The sequence below is a fragment of the Symphalangus syndactylus genome, chromosome 23 (genome assembly GCF_028878055.3).
Source record: "Symphalangus syndactylus isolate Jambi chromosome 23, NHGRI_mSymSyn1-v2.1_pri, whole genome shotgun sequence".
NCBI lineage: Eukaryota > Metazoa > Chordata > Mammalia > Primates > Hylobatidae > Symphalangus > Symphalangus syndactylus.
The window spans coordinates 38,369,827-38,389,648 of NC_072445.2; the positions used below are offsets into that span (position 1 = coordinate 38,369,827).

The following is a 19,822-nucleotide window of genomic DNA, read 5'->3' on the forward strand; positions in this document are numbered from 1 at the left end:
ATACAAGGGAAGGATGTGAAGGAGGCTTTGAACTGGGGAAAAGGGCGGCGACAAGGTATGGCTGTAGCCTAGGATTAGTCAGGGAAGCAGATAATTTAGTTAAACTGTCTCAACCTAATAAGGGAGCTGGGCAGGTGGGGATAACTAAAAAGGAGTGCATAAAAGAATATTGTCCAAGTTGGCACCAGAGTTGGGGAGTTTTAAGAGGTTTAGAAGCCTGGCCATCAATACCCACAACAGTTACGGAGGCAAAGGAAATAGGCCTTTGAAAAGAAAGTAATGTGGAGTTGTTAGCCTCCATATTGATTAAGAAGGTGACTTACCCTCCACTGTAAGAGTTACCCAAAGTGTCTGTGATGGCCCAGGAGGCTTCCAAGGTGATCGGGCAGCATCAGACTTCAGCTGCTAAGCTGAGAAGATCTGGGAAGGAGTCAGAGAGTCTTGGGCCAGAGATCCCAGAGCTCTGGGAGTGGCTGCCGGGCGAGTTGGACAGTCTGATTTTCAGTGGGGTCCTGCACAGATGGGACACGGCTTAGGAGGAATTCCAGGCTGCGAGCATTTCTTGGCCCAGCGGCCAGATTTCTGGCACTTGAAGCAAGATCCTGATGAAGAAGGTCCTGTAGGAATGCTTGACCACTGCGGTTTAGGCATGTGCGGCTTAGGCATTTTGAAGTTCTTGTGTGCTGGAGGTGCTGCTGGGTTTTGTCTCACAGCAGAGGCAAGTAATTGTAACTTTTCTCTATTATTGTACATCTTGAAGACGAGGTTAATTAAGTCCTGTTGTGGGGTGATGCATGCCTGTAATCCCAGCTATGCAGGAGGCTGAGGCAGGAGAATAGCTTGAACCAGGGAGGTTGCAGTGAGCTGGGATCGCGCTACTGCACTCCAGCCTGGGCGACAGAGTGAGACTCCGTCTCAAAAAAAAAACAAAAAACTTTGTTCTTTGTTCATTTCCTGACCCATGATAACCGAACCCCTGGTATTTTTCACGTGGGTCCTGTCCACCTGATGGTAGTCAGGACTGTCCCTTACCAGGATTTTCCAAAAATTGATGAGCTCTCCTCCTTTCACGCATAACTTCAAGGCTATCACGTCGGGTGCACCACTTGCAGAGTTTATAGCTTGCAGTGAACGTCAAGAATGAGTTCTTAGACAATTTCAGCTGAGTGGGGCCGGGGGAAGTGGGGGGCAGTTCTTCTAAGAGAACCCGCCCCAGCATCTGTCTGCCAAGTATTTATTGAAAGGGCTTGTTAAACCACAAACATCCACTACATGGCTTTTTTGAGGTCGGGTCGTGAGACACCTGCGGCCTCATAAAAGCACTCAAACCGCATTCTCAGGAGGCTGTTTTCAGCGTTCATTATCACACCACACGCTCCACTCCCTGTCCTGTTTTCAGGGTCAAGGAGTTTCTTTCTCATGCACAAATAACATACACACAGTGCCTCAGTATTTTTCCATGCCCTGACCTCAAATGCCATGTACATAAGCTTGAATATGTTGCCATGCACCCCCCACACTCCAGTGTCCCCACCCCTTTAAATATGTCCTGTGGGGCTAGTTCTCCCATTGCCAGTGAAAGATAACTCAGGCAGTCCACAGAGCATACCTGCTCAATCCTTGGAACAAAAAAAAAATCCTCCAAGCATCAGTTTGAATTATGTTTTTTCTCTCGGCCAGCTCCGACTGAGTGGCTTGACATGGGAAGCTGCTAGCGGGAAACTGGCAGAGTGGCTGGCTTCCTCAAGAATTTCTTTCTTGCCTTCCTGTGTCTGACTCTCCACCCTCCCCCTCACAGCCAGAAGCAGAGGAGGTGAGGGGACAAAATGGTTTACCTGATGGCCACACACTAGAAGTGGTTTTGGTTTCCTCTGGCTGTGGTGGATGTTCAAATTGACTTTTGCTCTTGTGCGATGTTTGTGGGTCTTTTATAAACTCCTGATAGCTGAATATCTCTCACTTATACTCTGTAGCCCAAACTTTGAATTATATTATTTTATTTTTTAACTTTTTTTTTTTTTTTTTTTTTTTTTTTTTTTTTTTGAGACGGAGTCTTGCTCTGTCACCCAGGCTGGAGTGCAGTGGCGCGATCTCGGCTCACTGCAAGCTCCGCCTCCCGGGTTCACGCCATTCTCCTGCCTCAGCCTCTCTGAGTAGCTGGGACTACAGGCGCCCACCACCACGCCCAGCTAATTTTTTGTATTTTTGGTAGAGACGGGGTTTCACCGTGGTCTCGATCTCCTGACCTCGTGATCCGCCCGCCTTGGCCTCCCAAAGTGCTGGGATTACAAGCGTGAGCCACCACGCCCGGCTATTTTTTAACTTTTATTTTAGGTTCAGAGGTACATGTGTAGGTTTGTTACATAGGTAAATTGTGTGTCATGGGGCTTTGGTGTACAGGTAATTTAATCACCCAAGTAACAAGCATAGTACCTGATAGGTCCCACCTTGAATTTGTCGAGGCATTAGATTGGCTGCAGTTCTCTACCACTTCCTGTTATCTGAGGCCTTTACAGTGTGCCTTGGTGGCTAGTCACTCTCACCAAAAGGTAGAGTTTAGGAGGGCATGGTGGCTCCCACCTGGAGTCCCAGCTACTTGGCAGGCTGAGACAAGAGGATCACTTGAACCCAGGAGGTCGAGGCTGCAGTGAACCATCCATGTTCATGCCACTGCACTCTAGCCTGGGCAACAGAGCAAGACCCTGTCTCAAAACAAAACAAAAAAAATGGCAAAACCCTGTCTCTACTAAAAATACAGAAATTAGCTGGTGGTGGCATGCACCTGTAATCACAGCTACTGGCTGAGGCATGAGAATGGCTTGAACCTAGGAGGTGGAGGTTGCAGTGAGCCGAGATCATGCCACTGCACTCCAGGCTGAGTGATGGAGTGAGACTCTGTCTCAAAAAAAAAAAAAGTTTGATAACACACTCAGCTGATGGGGTGGGGAAAGGAAACTGGTACTGTCATACATTGCTGATGGAAGGAAGGTACACTGGTGCGGCTTCTACAGAAAGCATTTTAAAAATATCTACCCAAATCAAGTATTTACATATTCTTTGACCTAGCAATTTTACTTCAAATAACACATTTACATTAGACTTTTTTTTTTTTTTTTTTGAGACGGAGTCTTGCTCTGTCACCCAGGCTAGGGTGCGGTGGCACAATCTCAGCTCACTACAACCTCCGTTTCTGCCTCCCAGGTTCAAGCGGTCTTCCTGCCTCAGTCAGCCTCCTGAGTAGCTAGGATTACAGGTGCACACCACCACGCGCAGCTAATTTTTGTATTTTTTGTAGACAGGGTTTTACCATGTTAGCCTGGCAAGTCTTAAACTCCTGACCTCAAGTGATCCACCTGCCTCGGCCTCCCAAAGTGCTGGGATTATAGGTGTGAACCACCATGCCTGGCCTACACTGGACATTTTTTTTTTTTTTTTTTTTTTTTTTTTTTTTTTTTTGAGACGGAGTCTTGCTCTGTCTCCCAGGCTGGAGTGCAATGGCGCGATCTCGGCTCACTGCAAGCTCCGCCTCCCGGGTTCATGCCATTCTCCTGCCTCAGCCTCCCGAGTAGCTGGGACTACAGGCGCCTGCCAACACGTCCGGCTAATTTTTTTGTATTTTTAGTAGAGATGGGGTTTCACTGTGTTAGCCAGGTTGGTCTCGATCTCCTGACCTCGTGATCCGCCCGAACACTGGACATTTTTGAGAGTCAAGGGAGCACTATAACAAACAAGGGGTCGGGTGCGGTGGCTCACTCCTGTAATCACAGCACTTTGGGAGGCCAAGGTAGGTGGATCACTTGAGCCCAAGAATTTGAAACTACTCTGGGCAACATATTGAGAGACCTCATCTCCATTAAATTAAATTAAAAAAAAAAAAGAGGCTGGGCGCGGTGGCTCATGCCTGCAATCTCAGCACTTTGGGAAGCCAAGTCAGAAGGATCACAAGTTCGGGAGTTTGAGAGCAGCCTGGCCAATATGGTGAAACCCCGTCTCTACTAAAAATACAAAAATTAGCCAGGCATGGTGGTGTGCACCTGTAGTCCAAGTTACTTGGGAGGCTGAGGCAGAAGAAAAACTTAAACCCGTGAGGTGAAGTTTGCAGTGAGCCGAGATTGGGCCACTGCACTCCAGCCTGGGCAACAAAACAAGACTCCAACTCCAAAAAAAAAAAAGAAGGAAGCACCTCTCTGTTTGATTTCAAGGTATTAAATGAGGAAAAGCAAGGAATAGAATAGTGATCATGTATTTATACGTATGTATACATTTATACATATATACTTATATATATTAATTCATGCTTATATATATATATGGACTCTATCTCTGCAAGTGCAGCAGATGTAGGTTGGTGGGAGACTGACACGTGTACAATTTTGGTGACCTGTTTTAAGAGAAAGAATATCAAAAGTATCCCAGCACTTTGGGAGGCCGAGGTGGGCAGATCACCTGAGGTCAGGAGTTTGAGATCAGCCTGGCCAACATGGCCAAACCCCATCTCTACTAAAAAAAATATAAAAATTAGCCAGGCATGGTGGTGGGTGCCTATAATCCCAGCTACTCGGGAGGCTGAGGCAGGAGAATCGCTTGAACCCAGGAGGTGGAGGTTGCAGTGGGCTGAGATCACGCCACTGCACTCCAGCCTGGGCAACAGAGCGAGACTCCGTCTCAAAAAAAAAAAAAAAAACCCAAAAGTATAAATACAAAATTAGGTACAGATCAGCCTGGCCAGCATGGCAAAACACTGTCTCTACTAAAAAAAAATACAAAAACTAGCCAGGCATGGTGGCGAATGCCGGTAATCCCAGCTACTTGGGAGGCTGAGGCAGAGAATCATTTGAACCTAAGAGGCAGAGATTGCAGTGAGCCAAGATCTCATCACTGCACTGCTGGCTTGGTGACAGAGTCTCACTATGTTGCCCAGGCTGGAGTGCAGTGATTGATCACGGCTCACTGCAGCCTTGACTTCCAGGTCAGATGATCCTCCTGCCTCAGTCTCCTGAATAGCTGGAAACACAGGTGCATGCCACCGTGGGTTTTTTTTTCTTTTTTTCTCCTTTTTTTTTTTCTTAAACTGGGGTTTCACTCTTGTTGCCCAGGTTGGAGTGCAATGGTGCGATCTCAGCTCACCAGAACCTCTGCCTCGCGGGTTCAAGTGATTCTCCTGTCTCAGCCTCCCGAGTAGCTGGGACTACAGGCATGTGCCACTACGCCAGGCTAATTTTGTATTTTTACTAGAGACAGGGTTCACCATGTTGATCATGCTAGTCTCAAGCTCCTGACCTAAGGTGATCTGCCCATCTCAGCCTCCCAAACTGCTGGGATTACAGGCATGAGCCACTGTGCCTGGCCGTTTTTCTTTCTTTTTTGGGATTTCTTTTTTTTTTTTTTTTTTTGACAGAGTCTTGCCCTGTTGCCCAGGCTGGAGTGCAGTGGCACAATCTCGGCTCACTGCAAGCTCCACCTCCCGAATTCATGCCATTCTCCTGCCTCAGCCTCCCAAGTAGCTGGGAATATAGGCATGCACCACCTGTAATTTTTTGTATTTTTAGTGGAAATGGGGTTTCACCGTGTTAGCCAGGATGATCTAGATCTCCTGACCTCATGATCTGCCCATCTCGGCCTCGCAAAGTGCTGGAATTACAGGCGTGAGCCACTGCGCCCGTCCGTGGATTTCTTTTTTTTTTTTTGAGAGGAAGTCTTGCTTTGTCGCCCAGGCTGCAGTGCAAGTGGCCCGATCTTGGCTCACTGCAAAATCTCCCAAGTTCAAGCAATTCTCCTGCCTCAGCCTCACAAGTAACTGGGATTACAGGCATGCACCACCATACCCAGCTAATTTTTTTGTATTTTTAGTAGGGACAGGGTTTCATCATGTTGGCCAGGCTGGTCTCGACTTCCTAACCTCAAGTGATCTGCCTACCTTGGCCTCCCAAAGTGCTGGGAATACAGGCATGAACCATCGTGCCCAGCCCTGGCTAATTTTTTTTTTTTTTTTTTTCCTCTTGAGACAGAGTCTCATTCTGTCACACAGGCTGGAATGCAATGGTGCGATCTCGGCTTACTGCAACTTCCACCTGCTGGGTTCAAACAATTCTCCTGTCGGCCGGGCGCGGTGGCTCACGCTTGTAATCCCAGCACTTTGGGAGGCCGAGGAGGGCGGATCACGAGGTCAGGAGATCGAGACCACGGTGAAACCCCGTCTCTACTAAAAATACAAAAGTTAGCCGGGCGTGGTGGCGGGCGCCTGTAGTCCCAGCTACTCGGAGAGGCTGAGGCAGGAGAATGGCGTGAACCCGGGAGGTGGAGCTTGCAGTGAGCCGAGATTGCGCCACTGCGCTCCAGCCTGGGCGACAGAGCGAGACTCCGTCTAAAAAAAAAAAACAATTCTCCTGTCTCAGCCTCCCAAGTAGCTGGGATTACAGGTGCAAGCCACCATGCCCCACTAATTTTTTTTGTATTTTTAGTAGAGATGGGGGTTTCACCATTTTTGCCATGCTGGTCTCGAACTCCTGACCTCACATGATCCGCCTGCCTTGGCCTCCCAAAATGCTGGGATTACAGGCATGAGCCACTGTGCCCTGCCTGCTAATTTTTAAATTATTTGTAGAGACAAGTCTCCCTATGTTGCCCAGGTTGGTCTCAAATGTCTGGGCTCAAGCAATCCTCCTACCTCAGCCTCTTAAGTGTTGAGATTATAGGCATGAGCTACCGCACCTGGCCAAAATCTAGATCTTATAATTGGGTTCAAGTTTTTTTTCTTTTTTCTTTTTTTTTTTTTTTTTGCGTCGGAGTCTTACTCTGTCACCCAGGCTAGAGTGCAGTGGTGTGATCTCGGCTCACTGCAACCACCACCTCCCAGGCTCAAGCAATTCTCTTGCCTCAGCCTCCTGCATAGCTAGGATTACAGGCGCCCACGACCACATCCAACTAATTTTCGTGTTTTTAGTAGAGACGGGGTTTCACCACGTTGGCCAGGCTGGTCTTGAACTCCTGACCTCAAGTGATCTGACTGCCTCAGCCTCCCAAAGTGCTGGAATTACAGGTGTGAGCCACTGCACCTGGCTCAAGTTTTCATTTCTCATATCCTGTTGATCTTACAACTCTTGTTCTTCTTCTGATACTCATTTTCTCTTATCAGTGTGGAAATTTATTATAGTTTATATGAAGTTTTCCTCTTCTGTCTCTCTTTCCTCCATGTTTGCTTTTACTTTTTTTCACATTTTGCTGATTTTTATTTGCTATCTCTTTTTCTTTTTCTTCTTTTCTTTCATTTTCTTTTCTTTTTTTTTTGACTGAATTTTGCTCTTGTTGCCCAGGCTGGGGTGCAATGGTGCAATCTCGGTTCACTGCAACCTCTGCCTCCTGGGTTGAAGCGATTCTCCTGCCTCAGCCTCCTGAGTAGCTGGGATTACAGGCGCCCGCCACCACACCCAAGTAATTTTTTGTATTTTTAGTAGAGACAGGGTTTCACCATGTTGGTCAGGCTGGTCTTGAATGCCTAACCTCAGGTTATCCACCTGCCTCGGCCTCCCAAGGTGCTGGGATTACAGGTGTGAGCCACTGCGCCCGGCCATTGTCTCTTTTTCAATACAATTTACCCCCTCATCCCCATTTTCAGTCTGATTATACAAGTGCTATGTGGCAGAAAGTTCTGGAATAAATACATCAAAAAAAAAAAAGAGGCAAAGCTGTGAAACTAAGTTGCATGCAACAGGTTCTATGAGGGTGGGGGAAGTGTCTGAGAAATAAAACAGAGTAAGACAATGTAGTTGGAACGTTTTAGCTAAAGTTCTTTTCAGTCATCTTTGTCTTTTGCTCCATGTTTCGGGATGCGTGTGAACTCAATGTAATTGAAATTACCCTTTTTGTCAATAGGTGCTTCTCTGTACAGCTCACCCACTTCCTCATCTGTAAACCGATCCCACATGGTTGTTCAGCAGCTCTCTCAGGTAACCTTCCTGAATAATGCCTGTTGCTTCTTCATCAAAGCAAGCAAAAGCATTTCTGATGACATCTTCAGGATCTGTGCCATTTAACTTCTCACCAAATATGGTGAGGAACATGGTGAAATCGATGGGCCCTAGTGCCTCATTCATTATGGCATCAAGGTATGCATCAGTGGGATTCTTCCCTAGGGAAGCAAGCGTATCATTCAAAATCTTCTTTGTCGAAACGATCTCTGTTCTAATCAATCATGTTGAAGGCCTCTTTGAACTCTTGAATCTGTGACTGGTCAAACATGGCAAACACGTTGGATGTTGTGTGCTGAGGGCGCTTCTTGGTGGTCTTGGTCTTGCCTTTTTGCTCCACATGGTGGTTGTTTAATTCCAGCGCCAAACACCAGAAGTGGGGCTGCCCTGAGCAAGATGACGAGTGACGGCAAAGAGCGCAAGGGTGTGTCGTTTTTACTTCTAATTTTGGGTTTTTGCTCATGTCTGAAGTCTTCCTCAAATATCTGGTGTTCCTTAACTGGGCACTCATATTTAAGACAGAGCCGGCTGTGGCTCACACCTATAATCTCAGCACTTTGGAAGGCTGAGGTGGGTGGATCACCTGCGATCAGGAGTTCGAGACCAGCCTGACCAATATGGAGAAACCCCATCTCTACTAAAAATAAAAAATTATCCAGGCGTGGTGGTGCATGCCTGTATTCCCAGCTACTCGGGAGGCTGAGGCAGGAGAATCACTTGAACCCGGGAGGCAGAGGTTGCAGTGAGCCAAGATCGTGCCATTGCACTCCAGCCTGGGCAACAAGAGCAAAACTCCATCTCAAAAACAAACAAACAAACTATATATATATATATAGTTTTACATATATATTACATATATTTTACATATATATATTTTACATATATATATATACATTTATTTATTTATTTTGTAGCCAGGTGCGGTGCCTGTAATCCCAGCACTTTGGGAGGCTGAGGTGAGCAGATCACCTGAGGTCAGGAGTTCCAGACCAGCCTAGCCAACATGGTGAAACCCCATCTCTACTAAAAATACAAAAATATTAGCCGGGTGTGTGGTGGCGCACACCTGTAATCCCAGCTACTTGGGAGGCTGAGGCACAAGAATTGCTTGAACTCGGGAGTAGCTGGGATTACAGGCATGTGCCACCATGCCTGGCTAATTTTTGTATTTTTGGTAGAGACGAGGTTTCACTATGTTGGCCAGATTGGTCTGAACTCCTGACCTCAGGTGATCCACCGGCCTCAGCCTCCCAAAGTGCTAGGATTACAGGCGTGAGCCACCGCACCCAGCCAGACAGCTTTTTGTTTTTTGTTGTTGTTGTTGTTTTTGTTTGTTTGTTTTGTTTGTTTTTTTGAGATGGAGTCTGGCTCTGTCGCCCAGGCTGGAGTGCAGTGGCGCGATCTTGGCTCACTGCAAGCTCCGCCTCCCAGGTTCACGCCATTCTGCCTCAGCCTCCCGAGTAGCTGGGACTACAGGCGCCCGCCACTATGCCCGGCTATTTTTTTGTATTTTTAGTAGAGACGGGGTTTCACGGTGTTATCCAGGATGGTCTTGATCTCCTGACTTCGTGATCTGCCCGTCTCGGCCTCCCATAGTGCTGTGATTACTAGCATGAGCCACCGCACCCAGCCTGTTTTTGTTTTTTTGAGATGGAGTTTGGCTCTGTCAGCCAGGCTGGAGTGCAGTGGTGTGATCTCAGCTCACTGCAACCTCCTCCTCCCGGGTTCAAGCTATTTGCCTGCCTCCGCCTCCTCAGTAGTTGGGACTACAGGCACGTGCCACCACGCCCAGCTGATTTTTGTATTTTTAGTAGAGATGGGGTTTCACCATGTTGGCCAGGCTGGTCTCTATCTCTTGACCTCGTGATCTGCCCGCCTCAGCCTCCCAAAGTGCTGGGATTACAGGCATGAGCCACCGTGCCCAGTTGACAGTTTTATTTTACAATGTCAATATTTATATAAGACACAAGATCTGTTACACTCTTTTTTTTTTTTTTTCTGAGATGGAGTCTCACTCTGTTGCCCAGGATGGAATGCAGTGGTATGATCTTGGCTCACTGCAACCGCTGCCTCCCAGGTTCAAGCAATTCTTGTGCTTCAGCCTCCCGAGTAGCTGGGATTACAGGCATACGCCACCATGCCCAGCTAATTTTTGTATTTTTAGTACAGACAGGGTTTCACTATGTTGGCCAGGCTGGTCTTGAATTCCTGACCTCATTATCCACCCGCCTCGGCCTCCCAAAGTACTGGGATTACAGGTGTGAGCCATTGCACCAAGCCGATTTGTTACACTCTTTGCAGTTAAATTAACAAGGAAAAAATTAGATGCCAAATAAAAATATATACAAAAGGGCACATAATTTTCCAAAATGTTTTTAAGGAGGATGCAAGCAAGAAAACATAAAGACTGATGGACTAATTCTAGTGCTGCTCTTATATCCAAGCAAGAGGAGATCCTGCCTGGAGCCCTACATTTCAGAAGGCCCCACATATCATAAATGTTAAAAGAATAAATTTGGGGCCGGGCGCGGTGGCTCACGCTTGTAATCCCAGCACTTTGGGAGGCCGAGGCAGGCGGATCACGAGGTCAGGAGATCGAGACCACGGTGAAACCCCGTCTCTACTAAAAATACAAAAAATTAGCCGGGCGTGGTGGCGGGCGCCTGTAGTCCCAGCTACTCGGAGAGGCAGAGGCAGGAGAATGGCGTGAACCGGAAGGTGGAGCTTGCAGTGAGCCGAGATCGCGCCACTGCACTCCAGCCTGGGCGACAGAGCGAGACTCCGTCTCAAAAAAAAAAAAAAAAAAAGAATAAATTTGGAAGGAATATATGGGTGTATCTGTTACTGAGGATCTGGCGCTCAATTCTAGTACAGTGTGTGAGTTATCTATTGCTGTGTAACAAGTTACCCCAAAACCTGGTGGCTCAAAACAACACACTGTTATCTGACGGCTTCTGTGGGGGAGAAATCTGGGAACAGCTTAGCTGGATCCTCTGCTTCGGAGGCTCTCATAAGACTGCAGTCTCGGCCGGGCGCGGTGGCTCAAGCCTGTAGTCCCAGCACTTTGGGAGGCTGAGGCGGGCGGATCACGAGGTCAGGAGATCGAGACCATCCTGGGTAACACGGTGAAACCCCGTCTCTACTAAAAATACAAAAAAAAAAATTAGCCGGGCGTGTTGGCGGGCGCCTGTAGTCCCAGCTACTCGGGAGGCTGAGGCAGGAGAATGGCGTGAACCCGGGAGGCAGAGCTTGCAGTAAGCCGAGATCGCGCCACTGCACTCCAGCCTGGGGGACAAAGACTCCGTCTCACACAAAAAAAAAAAAAGAAAAAAAAAAAAAAAGACTGCAGTCTATGAGTTGCCTGTGATATCTGAAAGCTCAGGGCCAAGCTCGGTGGCTCACGCCTGTAATCCCAGCACTTTGGAAGGCTGAGGCGGGTGGATCACCTGAAGTCAGGAGTTCGAGAGCAGCCTGGCCCACCTGGTGAAACCCGGTCTCTACTAAAAATACAAAAATTAGCTGAGTGTTGTGGCGGGCGCCTGTAATACCAGCTACTTGGGAGGCTTGAGGCAGGAGAATCACTTGAACCTGGGAGGTGGAGGTTGCAGTGAGGTGAGATAGTACATTGCACTCTAGCCTGGGTGACAGAGCGAGACTCTGTCTCAATAAAAATAAAAATAAAAATAAAAATAAAGCTTAACTGGGGAAGGTTCCACTTCTAAGCTCACTCACATAGCTGTTTGCAGGATTCAGTTTCTAAAGGGTTTCTTGACTGAGGGTCTCAGTTCCCTGTTGGATAGTGTTCAGAGACCACACCTAGTTTCTTGCCGTGTGGGTCTCTCCAGTATGGCATCTTACATCATCAAAGCCAGCAATAGAGAGGCCAGCAAGTAGAAAGTCCTATCTTTTTCTTTTTTTTTTGTCATGGAGTTTTGCTCTGTCTCCCAGGGTGGAGTGTATTGGCGCGATCTCGGCTCACTGCAACCTCTGCTTCCCTGGCTCAAGCAATTCTCCCGCCTCAGCCTCCTGAGTAGCTGAGATTATAGGCACACACCATGACGCCCAGCGAATTTTTTGTATTTTTAGTAGAGATGGACAAATTGTTAGCTAACATGGGCACAGTAAGATGGCGCCGGTTCCGGATTCTTCACCCCGGGTTCCCGGTTCTCCACCCCGCGACCCCGCCAAGAGAAGGCCAATCAGGGAAGAACACCTCCTGCCTTTTACTCAAACTCCACCCCTAAGCCAATCACCGATGCCCGCGTAGCCCCACTGAGTATAAAAACCCAGCACCTAAGCAGCTCGCCCCTTCTTCCTTCCTTCTCCTCCTCCGTGTGGTGTTGCCTTGGTGCCTCCGATAAAATCTCTTGACGGCGACCAGCGTGTCTTTGGTTTGAGCCTGATCGGGTCCGACTCTTTCACAAATAAATTCTTCACCTTTTTTTTTTTGAGACGGAGTCTTGCTCTGTCGCCCAGGCTGGAGTGCAGTGGTGCAATCTGGGCTCACTGCAACCTCCGCCTCCCGGATTCAAATGATTCTCCTGTCTCAGACTCCTGAGTAGCTGGGACTACAGGTGCACGCCACCATGCCCAGCTAATTTTTATATTTTAGTAGAGACGGGGTTTTACCATGTTGGCCAGGATAGTCTCGATCTCTTGACCTCGTGATCTGCCCGCCTCAGCCTCCCAAAGTGCTGGGATTACAGGCATGAGCCACCGTGCCCAGCTGACAGTTTTATTTTAAAATGTCAATATTTATATAAGACACAAGATCTGTTAACACTTTTTTTTTTTCTGAGATGGAGTCTGACTCTGTTGCCTAGGCTGGAATGCAGTGGCATGATCTCGGCTCACTGCAACCACCGCCTCCCAAGTTCAAGCAATTCTTGTGCCTCAGCCTCCTGAGTAGCTGGGACTACAGGTGCACGCCACCACGCTCGGCTAATTTTTATATTTTTAGTAGACAGGGTTTGCCATATTGTTCAGGCTGGTCTTCAACTCCTGACCTCAGGTGATTTCCCCACCTTGGCCTCCCAAAGTGCTAGGATTACAGGCATGAGCCACCGTGCCCGGCCTGAAAGTCCTATCTTTTATAACTTAATCTCAGAAGTGATATCCCCTCGTTTTTGCTATATTCTATTAGTTAGAAGCAAGTCTCTAGGTCCCGTTCACACTGTGGGGGAGAGAGCTACACCAGGGAATGAATATCAGGAGGTGCGGATTGCCAGTAGCCATTTTAGAAGGGCACCTACTATATGCAGCATAAGTTTAAACATCTGTTATATTTATATTCAGGTCCCAGGGAAATGTGTCTCCATATCTCTTGTTCTGTCATTGAAACAAAAAGTGATGGTGACCAAATGCTGTGAAGATTTATGGATTCTGCTGCTGCTGACCCTAGAGAGGGACCCTTGTTTCGAGGGCAGGGGGAATTTGAGCAGTGAAACAATTAGGGAAGAGAAAAGACAAAGTAACTTGTCAAATCTTTCTCTCAGTCACTATGAATGCAATATTTTCTTCTATTTTACTTATTTTAGTTTTTATTTTTTTGAGACAGGGTCTCATTCTGTCACCCAGGCTGAAGTGCAGTGGCTGACTGCAACCTCCACCTCCAAGGCTCAAGAGATTCTCTTGCCTCAACCTCTCAAGTAGCTGAGACTACAGGCACAAGTCACCACGTCTGGCTACGTTTTGTATTTTTTGTACAGGCAGGGTTTCACCATGTTGCCCAGGCTGGTCTAGAACTCCTGGGCTCAAGAGATCTGCCCACCTCAACTTCGCAAAGTGCTGGGATTACAGGGGTGAACCACTGTGCACAGCTGTGTTCAGCCTCCCAAAGTGCTAAATTATATTCTAATTGTGTAGCTCTGAGGGAAAAAAACAAACATTTTTATCCCTCTACTCTCACACTTAACACACAGAACACTTCCGAAATACACCAGTTATGCATGGCGCTTTTCCCACACACACCAAGCAGTTCCCCAGTGCACACCAACTAGGTATTCTCTAAATCAATCAAAAGTTGACACTACCCACCTGGAGTGAGTGTTACATCCCACAGGTTGAGGGCTCAGCCCCACAAGACTGCCCTTCCCTTCAGATGCCAATCACAAGTAGCAGGTAGTCACCTGTGCTTTTTTGGTATTTTTTTATTTTGTTTGTTTGTTTGTTGTTGTTGTTGTTTTGGGACAGAGTTTCACTCTTGTTGCCCAGGCTGGAGTACAATGGTGCAATCCCGGCTCATTGTAACCTCCGCCTCCTAGGTTCTAGTGATTCTCCTGCCTCAGCCTCCCGAGTAGCTGGGATTACAGGCATGCGCCACTATGCCTGGCTAATTTTTTGTATTTTTAGTAGAGACAGGGTTTCTCCATGTTGGTCAGGCTGCTCGCGAACTCCCAACCTCAGGTGATCCGCCCACCTTGGCCTCCCAAAGTGCTGGGATTACAGGCATGAGCCACCACGCCCGGCTAGTCACCTGTACTTTTGACTGACCAGCTCAAACCTGGATTCCCACAACACCCAACTTTGGTTCGATTAATTTGCTAGAGCAGGGCTGGGCACAGTGGCTCACGCCTGTAATCCCAGCACTTTGGGAGACCGAGGCAGGTGGATCACTTGAGGCCAGGAGTTTGAGCCCAGCCTGGCCAACATGTTGAAACCCTGTCTCTACTAAAAATACACACAAAATTAGCCGATCGTCATGGCGCACACCTGTAGTCCCAGCTACTTGAGAGGCTGAGGCAGGAGAATCACTTGAACCCGGGGGGTGGAGGTTGCAGTGAGCCGAGATCGTGCCACCTGCACTCCAGCCTGGGTAACAGAGCAAGACGCTGTATCAAAAAAAAAAAAAAAACTTGCTAGAACAGCTCACAGAATTCAGGAGGACACTTACTTACATTTACTCGTTTATTATAAAGGATATTATAATACTGATGAACGGCCGGGCGTGGTGGCTCAAGCCTGTAATCCCAGCACTTTGGGAGGCCGAGGCGGGCGGATCACGAGGTCAGGAGATCGAGACCATCCTGGCTAACACAGTGAAACCCCATCTCTACTAAAAATACAAAAAATTAGCCGGACGTGTTGGCAGGCGCCTGTAGTCCCAGCTACTCGGGAGGCTGAGGCAGGAGAATGGCATGAACCCGGGAGGCGGAGCTTGCAGTGAGCCGAGATCGCGCCATTGCACTCCCGCCTGGGAGACAGAGCAAGACTCCGTCTCAAAAAAAAAAAAAAAAAAATACTGATGAACAGCCAGATGAAGGAGTACACAGGATAAGGCCTGGAGGATCCCCAGTGCAGGAACTTCTGTACCTGTGGAGTTGAGATGAGACAGTCCCCCCCAACAAGTGGATGAATTAATTAACCTGGAAACTCATCATATTTCCTTGGCCTACAGGAAAGTTTTCATGGTTGTTGTTGTTGTTGTTGTTTTGTTTTTGTTTTTGTTTTTTGTTTTTCAGACTCGGTCTCACTCTGTCACCCAGGCTGCAGTGCAGTGGTGGGAACATGGCTCACTGCAGCCTTGACCTCCTGGGCTCAAGTGATGCTCCTGCCTCGGCGTCCTGAGTAGCTGGGACCATGGTTGGTCAAGAGTTTTGTAGAGCTTGATCTTCAGCCTGTGCATCCCCTGAAAACCTTCTGAGAGTTAATGGGTGGGATCGAAAGTTTCTTTTTTTTTTTTTTTTTTTTTGAGACGGACTCTCGCTATCGCCCAGGCTGGAGTGCAGTGGCGCGATTTCGGCTCACTGCAGGCTCCGCCCCACGGGGTTCACGCCATTCTCCTGGCACAGCCCCGAGTAGCTGGGACTACAGGCGCCCGCCACCTCGCCCAGCTAATTTTTTGTATTTTTAGTAGAGACGGGGTTTCACCGTGTTAGCGAGGATAGTCTCGATCTCCTGACCTCGTGATCTGCCCGCCTCAGCCTCCCAAAGTGCTGGGATTACAGGCGTGAGCCACTGCACCTGGCATGGGATCGAAAGTTTCAACCCTACAATCCTTTAATCTGTTGGTCTTTCTGGTGGCCAGCCCCATTCTGAGGCTATCTAGGTGTCCCACCCTAAATCACCTTATTCACATGAACTCACACCTATAATCCTAGCACTTTGGGAGGCTGAGGCAGGCAGATCACCTGAGGTCAGGAGTTCAAGTCCAGCCTGGCCAACGTGGTGAAACCCCATCTCTATTAAAAATACAAAAATTAGGCCGGGCGCGGTGGCTCAAGCCTGTAATCCCAGCACTTTGGGAGGCCGAGGCGGGCGGATCACAAGGTCAGGAGATCGAGACTATCCTGGCTAACACAGTGAAACCCCGTCTCTACTAAAAATACAAAAAATTGGCCGGGCGTGTTGGCGGGCGCCTGTAGTCCCAGCTACTCGGGAGGCTGAGGCAGGAGAATGGCATGAACCCAGGAGGCGGAGCTTGCAGTGAGCCAAGATCGCGCCACTGCACTCCAGCCTGGGGGAAAGAGCAAGACTCCGTCTCAAAAAAAAAAAAAAATACAAAAATTAGCCAGGCTTTGTGGCGGGTGCCTGTAACCCCAGCTACTGGGGAGGCCGAGGCAGGAGAATCGCTTGAACCTGGGAGGTGGAGGTTGCAGTGAGCTGAGATCACGCCATTGCACCCCAGCCTGGGTGACAGAGGGAGACTCCATCTTTTTTTTTTTTTTTTTTTTGAGATGGAGTCTCGCTCTGTCACCCAGGCTGGAGTGCAGTGGCGCAATCTCGGCTCACTGCAAGCTCCGCCTCCCGGGTTCACGCCATTCTCCTGCCTCAGCCTCTCCAAGTAGCTGGGACTACAGGCGCCTGCCACCACGCCCGGCTAATTTTTTGTGTTTTTTTAGTAGAGACGGGGTTTCACCATGGTCTCGATCTACTGACCTCGTGATCCGCCCGCCTCGGCCTCCCAAAGTGCTGGGATTACAAGCGTGAGCCACCGCACCGGGCCGGGAGACTCCATCTCAAAAAACAAAACAAAACAAATATGAACTCAGGTGTGGTGGCTTGTTATGAATGACAATAGACACTCTCATCACTTAGGAAATTCTCAGGGTTTTAGGAGCTTCGTACAAAAAACAAATATTATCATATAAGATGCTCCTGGCTGGGCCGGGCGTGGTGGCTCACGCTTGTAATCCCAGCACTTTGGGAGGCCGAGGCGGGCGGATCACGAGGTCAGGAGATCGAGACCACGGTGAAACCCCGTCTCTACTAAAAATACAAAAAATTAGCCGGGCGTGGTGGCGGGCGCCTGTAGTCCCAGCTACTCGGAGAGGCTGAGGCAGGAGAATGGCGTGAACCCGGGAGGCGGAGCTTGCAGTGAGCCGAGATCGCGCCACTGCACTCCAGCCTGGGTGCCTGGGTGACAGAGCAAGACTCCGTCTCAAAAAAAAAAAAAAAAAAAAAGATGCTCCTGGCTGGGCGCAGTGGCTCATGCCTGTAATTCCAGCACTTTGGGAGGCCGAGGCAGGTGGATCATGAGGTCAGGAATTCAAGACCAGCCTGGCCAACATGGTGAAACCCCTTCTTTACTAAAAATACAAAAATTAGCCAGGCGTGGTGGCACGTGCCTGTAACCCCAGCTACTCGGGAGGCTGAGGCAGAGAACTGCTTGAACCTGGGAGGCAGAGGTTGCAGTGAGCCCGCTTGTAATCCCAGCACTTTGGGAGGCCGAGGCGGGCGGATCACGAGGTCAGGAGATCGAGACCACGGTGAAACCCCGTCTCTACCAAAAATACAAAAAATTAGCCGGGCGTGGTGGCGGGCGCCTGTAGTCCCAGCTACTCGGAGAGGCTGAGGCAGGAGAATGGCGTGAACCCGGGAGGCGGAGCTTGCAGTGAGCCGAGATCGCGCCACTGCACTCCAGCCTGGGTGACAGAGCAAGACTCCGTCTCAAAAAAAAAAAAAAAAAAAAAAAAGAGGTTGCAGTGAGCCTAGATCGTGTCACTGCACTCCAGCCTGGGTGACAGAGTGAGACTCCGTCTCAAAAAAAAAAAAAAAAAGCTCCTATCACCTTTATCCCCTGGGGAAATTGCAAAGGGTTTAGGAACTCTGTGTCAAGACCAAGGAAGAAAACCCAAAAAAATATTTCTTATTACCCAGTAAGTAGCCTTACACATACTCTTCAATCTTGTTGCTATAAAGAGTGACTTGTCAAGGAAGAGTACTACTCCCACTTATACTTAACAGATTATTAGCTTGATTTTTTAAATTTTTTTTTGAGACAGAGTGTTACTCTGTCACCCAGGCTGAAGTGTGGTGGTTCAATCTTGTCTCACTACAACCTCTGCCTTCCAGGTTCAAGTGATTCACCTGCCTCAGCCTCCCCCGTAGCTGGAATTACAGGTGCCTGCCACCATGCCTAGCTAGTTTTTCTATTTTTAGTAGAGACAGAATTTCACCATGTTGGCCAGGCTGGTCTTGAACTCCTGACCTCAGGCGATCTGCCTGCCTTGGCCTCCCAAAACGCTGGGAGTACAGGCATGAGCCACTGCACCCAGAACCGCCCCCCTTTTTTTTTTATTTTTTGAGAGGGAGTCTCACTCTGTCTGTTGCCCAGGCTGGAGTGCAGTGTGTGACCTCAGTTCACCGCAACCTCCACCTCCCAGGTTCAAGCGATACTTGTGCTTCAGCCACCTAAGTACCTGGGGTTACAAGCACGCGCCACCACCACCCGGCTAATTTTTGTATTTTCAGTAGAGACGGGTTTCACCATGTTGGCCAGGATGGTCTTGAATGCCTGACCTCAAGTGATCTGCCCACCTCAGCCCCTCATAGTGCTGGGATTATAGGCATAAGCCACCATGCCTGGCCTCATCTTGATTTTTAACTTGAAAAAGTTTACACCTATGATACGGAAGCCTCCATATTTACTCTTGCCCTGGGCCCCTGCAAATGCCTACATCTCTTCTCTCCTCAAATCAATACTTGATTCCTGGGCTGAGGCAGAAAAAGTACAAATCAAGTCTGGATTATTATTGTCAGGAAGTAAGAAAGTGTTCAAATAACATTGGGGACATTTCAAAAGGACACTGGGGCCAACTTGAAGGGCTTCCCATTTGCCAAGTTTGGGATAATTTGAGCATCATAATAAATAATGAGGCCAGGCATGGTGGCTTATGCCTCTAATCCCAGCACTTTGGGAGGCTGAGTGTTGGGAACAGGCCCCCCAAAATCTGGCCATAAACTGGCCCCAAAACTGGCTATAAACAAAATCTCTGCAGCACTGTGACATGTTCACGATGGCCAGAATGCCCTCACTGGAAGGCTGCGCGTTTACCGGAATGAGGGCAAGGAATACCTGGCCCACCCAGGGTGGAAAACCACTTAAAGGCATTCTTAAACCACAAACAATAGGCCGGGCGCGGTGGCTCACGCTTGTAATCCAGCACTTTGGGAGGCCAAGGCGGGCGGATCACGAGGTCAGGAGATCGAGACCACGGTGAAACCCCGTCTCTACTAAAAAATACAAAAAATTAGCCGGACGTGGTGGCGGGCCCCTGTAGTCCCAGCCACTCAGAGAGGCTGAGGCAGGAGAATGGTGTGAACCCGGGAGGCGGAGCTTGCAGTGAGCTGAGATTGTGCCACTGCACTCCAGCCTGGGCAACAGAGCAAGACTCCATCTCAAAAAAAAAAAAAAACCCACAAACAATAGCATGAGCGATCTGTGCCTTAAGGACATACTACTGCTGCAGATAACTAGCCCAACCCATCCCTTTATTTCAGCCCATCCCTTCATTTCCCATAAGGGATACTTTTAGTTAATCTAATATTTATAGAAACAATGCTAATGACTGGCTTGCTGTGAATAAATATGTGGGTAAATCTCTGTTTGGGGCTCTTAGCTCTGAAGGCTGTGA

The 19,822-nt window shown here is 48.5% G+C and overlaps 1 long non-coding RNA gene and 1 pseudogene across 1 annotated transcript in view; both read right to left on the minus strand.

Annotated features, from left to right (window-relative positions):
* LOC129473449 (uncharacterized) overlaps positions 1-1,724 on the minus strand; it is a 33,938-nt gene extending 32,214 nt beyond the window's left edge. The window contains exon 1 of the long non-coding RNA XR_010119068.1: positions 324-1,724. This is a non-coding gene — a long non-coding RNA (uncharacterized lncRNA). The remainder of the gene's footprint in view (positions 1-323) is intronic.
* A 5,887-nt stretch (positions 1,725-7,611) lies between these two features.
* LOC129473140 (myosin regulatory light chain 12B-like) lies at positions 7,612-8,430 on the minus strand (annotated as a pseudogene).
* Positions 8,431-19,822: the final 11,392 nt, after the last annotated feature.